Raw genomic sequence first — 15,853 nt, forward strand, 5'->3', positions numbered from 1 at the left:
GCTCCCACGACTTTTGTCTGGCATAGGTACAAAACAGAGGTTCCCGCGGCCCCTTCCTTGGCTTTAAGTAATTTGCTGGAGTGTATCACAGAACCCAGGGAAACATGTAAGTGTCCCAGTTGACTACAGGACATGATCAAGGATGCAGATGATGAAGAGATACCTAGGGCGAGGTGTGGGAAGGGGTGCAGAAGCGTCTGCCCCCACGGAGCCGGGGTGTGTCACCCTCCGGAGTGCATGCGTTTGCCAGTCTGGCAGCGCTTGGAATGCCACACGCTTGGGATTTCACGGATGCTTTCTCACCTCGCCACGGTCAAGTATCAGCTCCATCTCCAGACCCTCCCCTCTCCGAAGAAAGGGGGTGACGAGGCTGAAAATGCCAATTTTCTAAACACGGCTCAGCCTTTCTGGGGACCAGCCCTCATCCAGGAGCCCGCCCAGAGTTGCCTCCCTGGACCCAAGATGCTCCCGATATTCATTTATCACTTAGGAATTCACAAAGGCTTCAGGAGCCCTGCGTTAGGAATCAGGGCCAAAGGCAAATTTTAGAACAAGAAACGTCCCTGATGCTCTTATCACTTAAGAAATTACAAGAGTTTTAGGAGCATGGTGCCAGGAACTGGGAGAGAGAGAGAGAGAGAGAGTGTGTGTGTGTGTGTGTGTGTGTGTGTGTGTGAGACAACTGATCTATAGGACAGACTTCATTCCTTGGATATATTGTAATCTCAGGGTCAGGAGGACAGAAATAGACTCCTTCCAAAATCTCTGCCCTATTCACTTTCTCTCTGTGAAGAGAGTCCCTCTCTTCAGTGATTCAGGCTAGAGGCTTGAAAGCCATCTTTGACTCTTTGTTGCCATTTGTCCCTTGTTCCCTCATTTGAAAAATCCCTCAGACTTCCCCCTTGCTGTGTCCACAACCTTGTCTCAGCCAGTCTTGAACTCTGGGTCGCTGCAGAAGCCAGCGTCTGCTGCTTCCCTGCCTTCTAGTCTAATCCACCCCAAGCTCGTCCTCCTGACCACCATCGTTTGACTCTTTCCCAAATACTAGTTTCATCCTATCAGCTGGGGTTATTTGGCCAGGACAGTCTCCAAAGATGAAAATCTGTCCTGGAGGAGGAAGGGCAGTTTTACTCCATCTGGCTCCAAAGGGCAGAACTCAAATCTGCGGGTGGCTTTGAGGGGCAGACAGCCAAGGAACAGAAAGAACGCATCGATGACAAGAGAGTCGACTGGATTGTTACATCCGGTCGGCAAGTGCCCCTGCAGACACTGGTAACAGCCCAGTTAGTAAACACCCTGAAATATAATATACCTAGGAATCCCCTTTTTTGGAAATGTCAGTCATCAACGTGAAGACAATGACCCAATTTTAATGTTTTTTTGGGGGGGAGCCTTGTTTTTATTTCTGGGAGAGAGAGACAGCATGAGCAGGGGAGGGAGACAATGACCAAATTTTGTTGAGAAAAATACGGGAAAAGTTAACGAAGAAAAACCTCCCCGGATGGCAAACGTAAAATTGTAAAGATGTCACTTCTCTCTTAATTTATTTTTGGGCTTTGTGTAATTACAGTGAGAATCCCAAAAGAGTCCTTTTAGAATTGGATATAATTATTTTAAAATTCATCTGGAAGAATAAACGGGAGATGGCAAAGAAAACGTTGAAGATGGTGCTTAATTGGGAGGCGTATTCGCCTTGGCAGACAGTAAACCATTATGTAGCTCATACATCAATTTAACAGACTGGCTAGGCAAATATATACCCAATTTTATATTAGTATTTAAAAAGGACAATTGGGAGGGGAGGGGCACCTGGGTGGCTTAGTCGATTGAGTCTTCCGACTCTTGATTTCAGCCCAGGTCATAATCCCAGGGTCGTGGGATTGAGCCCCGTGTTGGGCTCTGTGCTGAGCATGGAGCCTGCTTAAGATTCTCTCTCTGTCTCTCTTTCTCTCTCTCTCCCTCTGCACCTCCCCCCTCTCTCCCCTTAGAAAAGGACCACGGGGAGAAAGGCATTTGAACAACCGGTTAAAATTTGGGGTGGAAGGGCTCTGTCCTTAAACAGTACACCTAAATAAATTCAGGTGAGTTAAAGATTATAAATCAACTGTAGAAAAACTAGAAAAATATAATTTAATATCAACTCTGAGAGATCAATTTAGAATATTAGTACTCCAGGTCATGAAGGAATATGTTAATTGTACCTCAATAAAACATTTAATTCACAAAAATTTTTTTTCACTTAAAAAAAAATGTTCATTTTTGAGAAAGAGAGGGTGAGCAGGAGAGGGGCAGAGAGAGAGGAACACAGAGTATCTGAAGCAGGCTCTGTGCTGACAGCAGAGATCCCAATGTGGGGCTCGAACTCACGAACCGTGAGATCATGACCTGAGCCAAACTTGATCACTTAACAGACTGAGCCACCCAGATGCCCTCCCCCGCCATACATTTATTTATCAAGCTCCTACTCTGTGTAAGCCCCTGAACCCCGGACTGGGGATTCAGGAATGGTGACCGCAGTAAGCATGGCAAATGGGATAATACGGATCAGTCTTTCCGGCTTCATTCTGTTTCTTCTCTCTGCACAAGAGTTGTGTTGCGGTGCTTCTTGAAACCGTGCAAAATGGGAAGCAACGTGGCCAACAACAGAGAGCCAGGTTAAGGACGTGACGGTGCAGCTACCCTGGAACATTCTGCATTCACTCCAAACGGCCTTTACAAAGACGATGTCGCATCAGGGAACAGTGCTTAGAATATTAAGTGACAAAAAGTAGGACACAAAATGATATGGACACTTGTGACAGCTTTGCAAAAGAAAAAATGTTTCTAAGAAGGCCAGAAATAAACACTCCAAACCACTTACTGTGCCAGTGCCATGTGCTTGGTTTTTGTTTGGTTTTTGTTACCTTGACCCTTCATTTCCCAAGTTTCCTATGGTGTTCGTTCTTTTCTCTCCAGCAAGGCTACTTCCCACACTGCCTTCCTCTCCGGTGGGGATCATTCCTGACCTTGTACATCCTGGTGTTATTTCCCTCACCCGGGATGCCTTTCTCTTTTGACCTATTAACCCATTTGATATTGACTGGTACTTGCTACAAAGATACTGTGTAGTTTATAGAAGATTATGTACATGATATGTACATGAAAACATTTTCTATGCTCCAAGCTGTTTATTAATTTTTGAGAGACACCGAGAGAACGAGTGGGAGAGGTGCAGAGAGAGAGGGAGATACAGAATCTGAAGCAGGCTCCAGGCTCCAAGCTGTTAGCACAGAGACTGATGCGGAGCTCAAACTCACGGACCGCAAGATCATGACCTGTGCTGAAGACGGCCACTTAACCGACTGAGCCATTCAGGCGCCCCAACACTTTGTATTTTAATGTTTATTTTTGAGAGACAGAGAGGGCAAGTGGGGGAGGGGCAGAGAGCGAGGGAGACAGAATCGGAAGCAAGCTCCAAGCTCCCAGCTGTCAACACAGAGCCCGACACGGGGCTCAAACTCAGGAACCACAAGACCAACACTTGAGCCAAAGTCAGATGCCCAACCAACTGAGCCACCCAGACTGCCTACATGACAACACTTTGTAAAGTGCTTTACAGGTGTTAGTTTTTACTGTGAGGAGGAGGAAGAATAAAACCCCTATTTGCACAGTCCTGTGCCAGGTGCTAAGGGAGAGCAGGATGGACACATCCAGAACAGGACTATAGCCTCCAGAAGCTTACAATCTTGTGGAAGGCTCACCGGAGGGAGAAGAGTAGTGCTGAGAAGGGTGGGGGGGATGTGGGCTTAGAAGCAGGCCCTGAAGGATTTGGGCAAGTAGGTCCCACAAGAAAGGGCGAGAAGAAAGCCCGGGTTGGAAATAATCAGCCTGTGTGGGGGTGAGTAAGGCTGAAAAGTCCGGAAAGTAGTGGGGGAGGAGGGGGTGGGGAACAAATAGGGTGGGCCCTGCCCTGAGTGTCTGAATGCCTATCTTTGCAGCAACAGTTCTCCAGGGAAGTTTTCTTAAACTAGTATGTGGGTCCTTGGGGGGCAGGGATCTCCTTGCCTGTCTGCTTCAACACTGAATCCCTGGTGCATAGAGGAGGGGCACCTGGCCCAGTGGATGCTTAAACAATTGGCTCAAGGAAACTCGGAATGAAGGCTAATCCCAAAGAGGTAGATGACGCAGATTGAAAAGGTAAAGGCTGGCGGCCAAGAGACAGGTTAGCCGACTGTCGGAGCACCTCCAGGCATGAAGTAATGAGCCACTGAGCAGGGGAAGTGGCCACGGTGCTGAAAGGTAAGGGACTGTTATGAATCACTTTGGAAAGAACAGCTATGTCTTGGTGACTGACCAACTGAACGCAGGACATGGAAAGGAATCAAAGATAACCTCAGGGATGAGTGATTCTTCTTCCAGGAAGGTTCCCAGGATTCTCTGTTCCCTTTCTGAACTCAAATAATCTATATTACCCCATTTTGGGGTGTAAACATGATAATCCAGACTTTGGATAGGTTTGTTCCCCAACTAGACTGCAAGCATTTAAAGGTCAGAGGGCTCTCCAATGTCTGCAATGCCTGGCCTACTGCGGCCACATGCTCAGCAAGTCCTCACTGGCATAGAAGAAACCTGTATTCTCTGTGCTGAAGAGGGCACTTTACTTCTGTTTTGTTTTCATCTTCTGTCTTGGCTGGTTCCAGGAAGTGAGCAGGAGTAATAATACCTTCCCCATGGAAAAGTCAAGTGCCAACTATTGGCACGACCACCAGCAATGAAGGCTTTCATTCATTCACTTGTTCTGAGGCCAGGTTGGTCAGAGGGGAATAGTGCAGCATGGAGCCTAAACTCCGCATGGGCTTTAGATCTTGCTTATCATCTTAGAGGAGTCACTTATTGGCCATGCTGGTTTGGAAAAGTTATTTAATTCCCTCATCCATAAAATCAAGGTGATAACGCCCACCTATTAACATTTACTGAGGGCTCACATGTGCCAGGCACTGCCACTTAAATCCCATTGTCCAGATGAGGAAATGGATACAGAGAGGAGGGATGCATAAGACAGGAAGTGTAGAAGAAGGAGACAGTCATAGGCAATCTGACCCCATGGCTCTTGGCTTAGCACTGCTTTATGGCCTCACAGGTGTGGCGGCCACCAGCACGAAGCCATATGCAAGGATCACATGTGATGTGTCTGGTACCCAGCAGGCTCTGAACACACTATTGCTAGTGAATTTTAGATATGTCAAAAGTATAGAGTTAAGCTTTGGGGATGAACAGAAAAATATACAGACTATATGGAAGCCAACTTGACAATAAACTATTTAAAAAAGAAAAAGATACAGACTCTGCCCTCAAGTTGCTCCTAGTCCCTTAGTCCCACCAGATATTTTGGGCCAAGAGGCAAGCAGACAATCAGAAACTAGCACTGCTAAAAGAAACCACGGAAAACAGAACACGTCCTCACTTTACGAGTGAGAAAATTGAGGCCCAAAGGTGGAGGTGGGGTGAGTGACTCAAGTTGGAAGCTTGGACAAGAATCTAGCTCTCCAGGGACGCCTGGGCGGCTCAGTCGGTTGGACATCCAACTTCCATTCAGGTCATGATCTTGCGGTCCGTGGGTTCGAGCTCCAAGTCAGGCTCTGTGCTGACAGTTCAGAGCCTGGAGCCTGCTTCGGATTCTGTGTTGCCCTCTCTCTCTGCCCCTCCCCAATTTGCACTCCGTCTCTGTCATTCTCTCTCTCTCAAAAAATAAATAAACCTTTAAAAATTAAAAAAAAAACAACCACCAGAATCTAGATCTCCTACCCTGGAATGCTGTGTCCTAGGTATAAGATAGTGCTCCAAAAAGTCAGGAGATGGTCCTTTTCCAAGGCCTGTGGGCACTTACAAAGCAGCAGCTGGGATGGGGGTGTCGCTGGCAGGTGGAGAGAAACCCACCACATTTTCTCTGCTCCTCTGGCTCCCCAAGTCTGGTCTGCAACTCTTCAGTATCACTGTGTCTTTCTCAGCTTCAAATGTCAACTTCCCCTTCCCTCGTCTTCCAGTGAGGATGGAGGTTCCACTCCAAGCTACTTTTCTCACTAGGATGTGTCCTTGGCTAAATGACAGAATCTCTCTTATTTGGGGGGGCATCCTTCTCTTAAAAAAAAAAGCCATAAAAATGGGGGTTGGACTAAGGTTCCTTTCAGCTCTAAAATGACATGGATCTGGGCAATCGGGTGGCTCTATGGTTGAGGACCCAATTCCAGCTCAGGTCATGGTCTTGCCATTCATGGGGTCGAGCCCCACCGCCGCCCTTTGCGCTGACTGCCCAGAGCCTGCTTCAGATTCTGTCTTCTCCCTCTGCCCCTCCCCTACTCAGCGCGGGTGCACACACTCTCAAAATTAAACACTAAGAAAAAAATTTTTTTAATGACATGGGTCTTGGGAATGCTTTAATCAGCTAGCCTCCTGAAAATTGGAGGACTTTTTGTTTGCCAAGCGGACGCCCGCCACACCCGAGGTCGCGGCCACGAGAGGGCAGCAGCAGCACCTTGAGCACCTGGGCAGGTGGCCACGGTGGGCCCCACAGGAAGAGAAGCAGCTCTTCTCAAACCTCGCCTGGGGCCCTGGGGTTTTCCTGTTGTGAATGCCAAGTTCACTTCTTCAGCAAAGGGCAGCCAGACAGGCTGCGGGGAGGTGAGGGAGCAGGGTCGCAAATTAAGTCTAGCACCAAAAAGATAAAAGACCAAGCCTAAAAAGAAATTGGATCCGAGGAAGGTAAATATTTTATGAAAAATTGAAAATGTATCCCTGCCCTCGTTTAAGTTGCCCACAGCTCACATCATCAGAGGCAGCGCTTTGAGAAGAGCCCAGAGCATTTTGCAGGCTGGTCAAAAGTTTGGCAGGCTAACAGGTGCTTTTAGAAACTCATTTGTAAGGCTCATGTGTTAGACCAGGATTTCCTAGAGCTCCTTGAGAAGTGTCAGCTTATTTTGCTTGTGTCGGGCAAGTCCTTACTCAGGAAAGAAGTGGTTCTGGAAGTTTCCAAAAAGCCAACACTATTTTTTTGTTTTGTTCTGTTTTGAGAGGGTAAGAGAACCCAAATGATCAATGTGTCTGCTGCATGAAGAGCACCAGCCTGAGTGGCTGAAGGTGCAGAAAGGAGAAGTAGTTCGGTGAGGGCTGTGAGGAGAGCTGGGCACCGGCCCGGCTCACCCTCTCCAGTTCCAATCAGCAGTAATCACATTTCATATCATCACAAAAGCCCACAGAGTACGGGTGACATGTCCAAGGGCCTTTCAAATATAAGAGACCTTGATTCCTTGAGAAGCCAGTTCCCATTAGTTGATTATAATCTTGTAAAAGTTCTAGAATACCCATAGAACCAAGACTTAAGGATATGAGCTTTATATAGAAAGATAATCAGGGCGCCTGGGTGGCTCAGTCGGTTAAGTGTCCGACTTCTGCTCAGGTCATGATCTCACAGTTTGTGGGTTCAAGCCCCATGTTGGGCTCTTTGCTGACAGCTCAGAGCCTGGAGCTGCTTCAGATTCTGTGTCTCCCTCTCTCTCTGCCCCTCCCTCGCTCACACTCTGTCTCAAAAATAAATGTTTAAAAAATTTTTTAAAAAAATCTTGCTTACTTACTAGCAATAGAGCTGGTGCTTCCATTTCTTGTTGTCGCCGCCCCCCCCCACCCCACCCAGGGCCATGGAGGGGTGAGGGGAGGGATTAAGCTGCCCACTGCCTCCTTTCTGGCCCTCTGCTACCTTGTGAGTTCCCAAAACACACCATGTCCTTCCCCGCCTCTCTGCTTTTGCATATACTCTTCCCTCTGCTGGCATTCCTTTCCCAGCCTTACCCTTCTAATAAGCTTTTATTCACCCTTCAAAACCCCACTCCAGTGACACTGATGAAGTCTTCCCCGACTTCACAGAGAATCCCCAGACAGTTAATCATCCCTCCTCAGTGTTCCCATAGCAGCTGGTACAAAACTTACCGCACTCTATAGTAAGTGCTTGTTTTCACGGCTGCCTCTCCCCCCTGACCTGAGAATTCTTAAAGGGCAGGGGCTGATGATTTCTCTCTGTGCCCCCAGCCCTGGCCCCGTGCCTGGCACATTGTGGATGCTCAGTCAATGCCAGCTAAATGGACTGGGATTTTCTTTCCTGTACCGAGCAGAGTGCCTTGCGAGGTGACTGACTAGGATCACGGAACAAAAGAAAATCATTCCTGAAGGGAGCCATGGAGCACTGACTGGGTATCAGGAGCTGAATGCAGAAAACCGATGGCTAACTCTCAATATTCAGGCTTTGGAGGGCACGCATGCAGCGTTCAAAGCTTGATGGAGGCCATTGGCCTAGAATCTGTTTTAATTACAGAAGGTTACATGTAAAGAGAAATTTTCTGATCATGTGATTAAGCTCTGGGCCATGGGTCTAAGGGAATGGTGGGTGCTCCCTGTTGAAGATCTTCATAATCTATATGTTTTGGAAGAGACGGAAGTGAGTAGGTTAAGTGTGAGCAGAGACTGCTGATTTCAAGTTTATGTAACAGAACTGCTCAGCTCTGGGCATTGGACATGGGGCCGGGCTTCGGGAGCTTCTGGTGGAAGACGTGGCCCTCCGCGAACGGGTGCCAGGGTTGGCTACACAGCTGCCACTTCTCCGCACAGCTCCTCACAGCTTTGCCTCATTTGCAAACATCTGAGGGATTAGTAAATATTAGGAGATACGTGTTGTCAGTAAATAGACTTTGTGAGAGCTGCCAACACCCGCTGGTGCTAAGTGCTCGTGTTTCTCTCTGGCTCCCAGTCTTCCTCTCTGCCTCCTTGTCTCAAAGGCTCTTGGCATGGATGTGGGGAGACCCAGCTGTATTGAAAGAGGACTAGGAAGAAAGGTCCCGGTAACCGTCGCCATGCTTGAAGAAGCCGAGAAGAAGCATCACGAAGAGGCCATGTGTGGAGTTCAGGCCAAAAGCCCTGGCTGAAGTCCCAGCAGACAGCCCGCCTCAACTGACAGGCCTAAGCCGTTTCTAGATGACCTCAGCCATCAATTCGCCCTTAGCTTTTGAGTCTTCCCAACCGAGGCCCTAGGCACCACAGGACAGAGATCAGTCATCTCTATGTGTCCTAACTGCATTCCTGACCTGTAGGGTCCATAAGTGTAATAAAATGATTGTTTCATGCCGCTGAGCTTTGGGATGATTTGTTACGCAGCTATAGTTAACGTGGATACCTAGTGTCATTCTTGGCTTTGTGAACCAATAGATTCTCTTTTTTGCTTAAGCTGGTTTCAACGGCGCTTCTGTCACTTGCAACTAAAGGAATCTTGATTAAGAAGCCCTCTAGTCTGTACATATTAGCAGCTATTGCAAATCAGTTACTCAATGGACCAAAAAAAGTAATTTTTCATGTAGTCTTCATGGGGAAAGTACAGGAAAAATAGGAGGATAGGAGAGTCAGAATTAGGGAAAGGCTCTAAGAAAAAGGGAGCTCTTTCTGTCTTCTTCAACCCATGAATTCGTGGGTAATGACACGCCTTAGTGCCTCATGTAAGCCATTTAATATTTTTTCTGAGTGGTGAATTCTGGCCACTGATCTGCTGTGTGACCTTTGATAAGTCATGGTACCTTGCTGGGTCTGTTTGTTTTTTTGGAGGGTAGTAGTGAGGGAGCTATTCCTTCATCAGCAAAATGAGGAAGTGGGGGCAGATGTGGTATTTATTAATACAGCTAATGATAACTGGGTACGAAGCATTATTTAGGTGTTTTCCACGTATTCCTCATTTTGCCCCACCACATCCCTACGCAGCAGATGCTGTCAGCCACTTATGGCCCTTTCTCGGACTAAGATTCCATCAATACTTTCTCTTGTGCCTCTCACTCTCCTACCCTCTGAGAACACAAGTCACGCGTGACAAGTTCCTTGTTTTCAAGAAGCCTCTGTTCAGATTGGAAAGGTAAAGCTAGGCTAGACATTCAATTATTATGGTCTAAGCTGAGGGGCCCACCAAAATGCGACAGGGGCTATGCGTGCTGTCTAACTGCCACATAGCAAATGACGGCCACGTTGGCAGCTTAAAACAACACACATTTGTTATTTCATAGTTTTCGTGGGTTAGGAGTCTGGGCTCAGCTTAGCTGACTCCTCTGTGGCATCTCACAAGCCTGCAGTCAAGGTGCTGGCCTGGCCGTGTTTCTTAGTGGAGCCCAGGATCCGTTTCCTTGCTGTGAGCTGGGGGCGACTCTTGGCTCCTAGAGGCTCCTGCAGCTCCCTGCCGAGGGCCTTCTCCATAAGCAAATCGGAACACGGCAGCTTTCTTCCTGAGAGCCAGCACGAGACTATCTGACCCCAGTCTGCTAAGAAGAACTTAGCAGTTATATAACGTAACTGTCATCAGGTAGTGACACACATCACCTTTGCCTAGAAGCAAGCCGCAAGTCCTTCCCACCGGCAACGGGAGATTATACAAGCCTGTGACTCACTGGAAGAGGGGTGTGTGTGTGTGTGTGTGTGTGTGTGGTGTCACTGGAACGTGTATTTGCCACGGGAATTTAGGCAAAAAGAGAAGTCAGAGTGAAGTGGAATCCTCAGGGGAGGCTTTATGGAGGGACTTATGCAAGAGCTTGAAGGACGAGTAGAATTGAGACCAGCAAAGAGGAAAAGACGTGGGCCGTCTAGGATCCAAGGACGATACACCAGCAGAGATTTGAAGGTGGGGTTCTCACTTAAGTTAATGCCAACAATAAACCTAAGGGAAACCTGATGCCTTTGCCTTTCACAAAGGGTAGGAGGAACTTTTTTTTCCCCCTTTAACCAAAAGAAAGCTGGGTAGTGAAGAGTGTTCTGGCCGCGGTGTGAGAACATTTGGGTTTGTGGTTCAGTTCTGCTATAAACCAGCAGGGCGACTGGGCCCTGCTGGGGAGCGGCGCCTAGTTTCCATTGGGCACTACTATTCACGTTGCTATCGTGAGGGCCGCACATGCTCTCGGGTCAGAAGTGCTCTGCAAATCGCCTGGGTCCCCTTCCCGAAGGCAGCCTAGGTGAGTTCCAGGAACCCACTCCACAGAAGCCCCCCACCCTCTGCTCTGGGAAGCCTCTTTCTGTCTCCTTCCTTTTTAAGTCTCCTGACCGGGCTGGAGGGGGCCCTATTCCAGGTCTGGGACTTGGCACCCTCTCACTTTGTTACCCGCTCTACCTTGGTGCGCCGACGCTCACCGATCCACGCTCGGGCCTGACCCCTTCCCGGGCGCCAGGTTCACTCGTCCAACCGATTACTCACCCACCCTCCCCTGGATCTGCCCCAAGCCCTCAAATCCATACCCGGAACTGAACTCATTGTCCTCCCGAGAGCCTCTTCCTCTTCCGTCTGGTCTTGGGCAATCACACCGCCAAGCCAGGGCCCCAGGGCCATTCTCTCCTGCCCCGCCCTCACACCCAAGGGCAGCCAAGAGCCCTCCGCCCTGGGAGGCCCCTCCCCTCGCCCCTGCCCAAGCCCTAATCTCGTCAATTCTCGCGGGAGTCACAGCACCAACTGCTAGGGTGATGCTCTCTCCCGGTGTTCTCCATGCTTCCTGCAGGATGGACTTTACGAAGTCCAGAGTTAGTAAGATGTCTGCTCTGCTTAAAAGCATTCAGAGGCCCCGTAAATACTTGGGAGTGAAATTCACACTCTTAGACACGATATTCAATGCCCGAGTTCCTCCCGTATCTGATTCTTGCCCCCCTCCCCTGTCCCCTCTCCTCTGCCCCAGTCCTACTGAACTGCCCCGCGGCTCCCGCGCTGTTCCCAGTTCTTTCCAATCTCTGGGTTTGAACGCACTGTTCCCCTGGTCAGAAGTGCCCTTCCGCTCCATCCTTCTCTGCCTCGCTGACCCGTCTTAGCCGCGATTACTCAGTCCAGCTGCTCCGTGTGGAAGGCCGCGCTCCTACGGGCACTCTTGCCAGCTGGTGCAGGTCTCTAGAACAGCTCCCGTTAACTCCGGAGACCCAAGGCCTGCGTTGTACTTTTTTCTTTAGCTGTCTCTCTTGCTAGAAGGGAGTTCTTGAGAGCAGTAACGGTGTCAGTTTATTTTGATGCCCTGATCACCTTTTCTTCCAATCTCATCCTTTCTATGTATGTCTTTATCTTTTGAATAGTCAACACATTCATCTAAAAATTCAGAAGTTCCCAAAAAACTATATAATGAAAAGTCTCCCTCCAAGCCCCTGTCCCCACCCCAGCTGCCCAGTCCCCCGCCCCAGAGGCAATCGATATTAGCAGTTTCTGGTGAATACTTCTAGAGATATAAATACTTTCCCAGATAAAAACATACCTATAGTTCCCCTTGTATACCCAAATGGTATCATGTTCTACTGACTGTGTTGTACCTTGTTTCCATTTACATACTGTATCCATGAGATCATTTCACTACCTAAAGAATTCCTTATTCTTTATTTACCGTTTTCAGTTTTCCATTGTGGTTGTATCCTAAGTGAACACATGAGCATTAGGTTATTTCTAGTCTTTTGCAAATACAGATAATACTGCAATGACCATCCTCACAAAAATGTCACTTCACACATGTAGAAGTCTGACAGCAGAATGAATTCCTAGAAGCGGGGCTGCCAGATCAAGGCCTATGTGCATTTGTGAGTTTCACAGTGTCATATTGCCCATCATGGAGTTCCTAGATACCATCTTATTTATCTCTGTAGCCTTTGCCACTCTTACAGAGTCTGGAACAGAACAGGCAGTCAGTACATTTTTCGTCAAATAAACAAATGAAAAAAAAGCTCTTTTCAGTGGAAGCTCTCTTTTCCCTTTCTCTGATGCCTTTAGTGGATACATTCCTTCCCATCCACATGTCAGTTCAAATCAAATGCCATAATTATTGTAGAGAAAAATTCTTATTCCAACTTGTATTAATTTCCCTATTTGTGTAACTATTTTGAGACCCTTCTTCATTAGCTTGATTATAAAATAAGGTCATAATAACTTTTATGTTCTAATAACTGAATCCTTATCCCACAGTTTTGCGATGTCTTAATTATTCTACTGTTTCCCTCGCCCATATTCTGAACAATTATTGGAAACCTGTACACAGTCCACAAATTCTTACAGGGGGTTGCCTGTTGCTTTTTTAAAAATCTTTTTTAATGTTTACTTATTTTTGAGGGAGGGAGGGAGAGAGAGAGAGCGAGCTTGTCGGAGGGAGCATGAGCGGGGGAGGAGGAGGGGCAGAGAGAGAGGGAGAACAGAACCCAAAGCAGGCTGAGGCTCTGCACTATCAGTACAGACCCGACGCGGGGCTCAAACCCACGAATCAGAAGATCATGACCTGAGCCAAATTTGGACACTTAACTGACTGAGCCACCCAGGCACCCATCTATATTGCTTTTATGAGTCATCAGACCTATCTCTGCAAGTTAACTTTTACTGTGCTGTGTTTTGCTTTTTTTTTTTTTTAATTTTTTTGGGGCGCCTGGGTGGCTTAGTCAAGCGTACGACTTCAGCTCAGGTCATGATCTTGCAGTCTGTGAGTTCCAGCCCCGCATCTGACAGCATGAGAGCACAGAGCCTGGAGCCTGCCTCGGATTCTGTGTCTCCCTCTCTCTCTGCCCCTTCCCCACTTATGCTCTGTCTCAAAAATGAATAAACGTTAAAAAATTTGAAAAAAAATTTTTTTACATTTTATTTATTTAATGCTTTATTTATTTTTGAGAGGGAGACAGACAGCATGAGCACGGGAGGGTCAGAGAGAGAGGGAGATACAGAATCCAAAAGAGGCTCCAGGCTCTGAGCTAGCTGTCAACACAGAGCCCGACGCGGGGCTCAAACCCACAAACCGTGAGATCACGAGCTGAACCGAAGTCAGATGCTTATCCGACTGAGCCACCCAGGTGCCCCTACATTTACTTAATTTTGAGAGACAGAACATGAGCAGGAGAGGCTCAGAGAGCAAGGGAGACATAGACTCTGACACAGACTCTGGGCTCTGTCAGTCCAAAGCCTGATGGGGGGCTTGAACTCACAAATCATGAGATCACGACCTGAGCCAATTGGAGGCTTAGCCGACTGAGCCACCCAGGCGCCCCTTACTGTGTGTTGTTTTTTTTTTTAAACTATGCATCCCTGTTGCTTCTCTTGGATTTTTTTTTTTTTTTTAGTTTATTCATTTATTTTTGAGAGAGAGAGAAGGAGGGAGGGAGAGAGAATGAGTGGGAGAGGAGCAGAGAGAGAAGAGAAAGAAGAGAATCCCAAGCAGGTTCGACATGTCAGCACGGAGCCTGACGTGGGGCGGGATCCCACCAACCATGAGATCATGACCTGAGCTGAAATCAAGAGTCAGACACCCAACTGCCTGAGGCCCCCAGGTGCCCCTCTCCTGGATTGTTCATTAGCTGTGTGGCCTCTCTATGCCTGATTATTCATTAATAAAATAGGGCACGTTACACGGTTGTGAAGATTAAATGAGATTATAGATGTAAAGTGCTTAGAAATGTCTCACACACAGTAATGCTGAGAGAGACAGGCCTTCAGGAGTCTGTCATGCTGGGTATGCCAAAAATGCAAGACTCTGCTCTTTACCAGGGCCATTTCTCAGAGTTGTATTTATTATGAGCAACTGTAAGGAATGAAGTAATGTCTCTCTCCAGCACAGAGAACAGGTTCGCTCACTGCTTCCTATAAAATGACAGGTTCCCCAAGCTCAGTGTTCCTCAACTGTGGTGTAAATCCACCAAAGAAATGAACATCTGAGCCATTCGTGTCATCCCGGTTAAGACTTGGGGGAAGAGGAATCGACACTAACGGGCTGAAGCTCATGTTATTTCCTGTGTCATAATAGTCCTTTGTTTCCCACCCAGGAATTCTGTGTCTTCTGTCAGCATCCACGAAACAGTAACAGACTAACTTCTTAGCCCATCAGTACCGTAACATCAAATAGGAGTCTTGAGTGCTAATTGCTTAAGTTAGTTATTTTTATTATTTTTGCTCTTGCTCCTCTTACTTGCCTTTGCCAGGCATTCTGCATTCTGAGTTTGCGTTTGGGTCGTTCGCCCAAAAACAACTGCTGCCACTGGCAAAGAATTCTACTGTGCTGTTGGAGGAAACAAAATGAATTACAAATTAAAGTAACTTCAAAATCATTGCCCAACTTAAATTATTACTTGACCCCTCTGATAACCACTTTTAAATCGCGGAGACATAGTTCCGTCTACATATGCTTTTTGTATAGTTGGGGCATTGTTTTTATGTAGTTACAATACATGAAAAAAAAAGTTGCGAAAAATAACCGGCCCTTAGTTCCTGTTACCTAATAGCTGGATGACTTTGGGCTCTCTAGGGTTCAGCTTCCTAGTAAGTGCAATAGACCAATGAATTCCTGATTCAGTCAGTTCACAAGTTTGTTGGGCCCGTGGAAAAAAATAGCGTATGTGAACACAGAAGGCACTGAACGAACGAGTTGTTATCATTTAAGACTGTAATTTAAGGCTGTTGAATCACAAACGTCCATTTATCCCAATATTATTGCTTTAAAGACTACGAAAGGACTTACGAAATGAAAGAAGAAAAAACTCGTCCCACGTGAACAGCTCGATCAATCCGCCAGACTCGGCGCTGGGTTAGCTGTTCAAACTACAACTCCCGGCAGGCTTTGTTCCCTAACTGCGTCACGTAACCTCCGCTCCGGTCGGGCCCCTGCTCTCCCGTCCTCCGCCCCCGCCCAGAAACTACAACTCCCAGGAGGCTTCACGGGTCCCNTTCTGCCTTCTTTTCTGCCCCTTTGCTTCCCCCAGGGCATGCTGCTCTGGGCCCCTCGCCGCCAGCATCGCCCTGTCCGACTTGGCCCCTGTCGTGTCCTCCCCAAGTTTTCTAGCACCATAGTTTCTTGTTCTCTGCTGCCGTCCG

General features: G+C 47.6%; 1 long non-coding RNA gene across 1 annotated transcript; it reads right to left on the reverse strand.

The window, feature by feature from the left end:
* Positions 1-14,908: 14,908 nt before the first annotated feature.
* LOC144238746 (uncharacterized) lies at positions 14,909-15,619 on the reverse strand. The gene is made up of 2 exons (XR_013337198.1): positions 15,501-15,619; positions 14,909-15,041 (listed from the first exon to the last, which is right to left on the reverse strand). It is a non-coding gene; the product is annotated as an uncharacterized LOC144238746 (long non-coding RNA).
* Positions 15,620-15,853: the final 234 nt, after the last annotated feature.

This window comes from Crocuta crocuta, unplaced genomic scaffold (assembly GCF_008692635.1).
Source record: "Crocuta crocuta isolate KB4526 unplaced genomic scaffold, BGI_CrCroc_1.0 scaffold415, whole genome shotgun sequence".
Taxonomy (NCBI): Eukaryota; Metazoa; Chordata; class Mammalia; order Carnivora; family Hyaenidae; genus Crocuta; species Crocuta crocuta.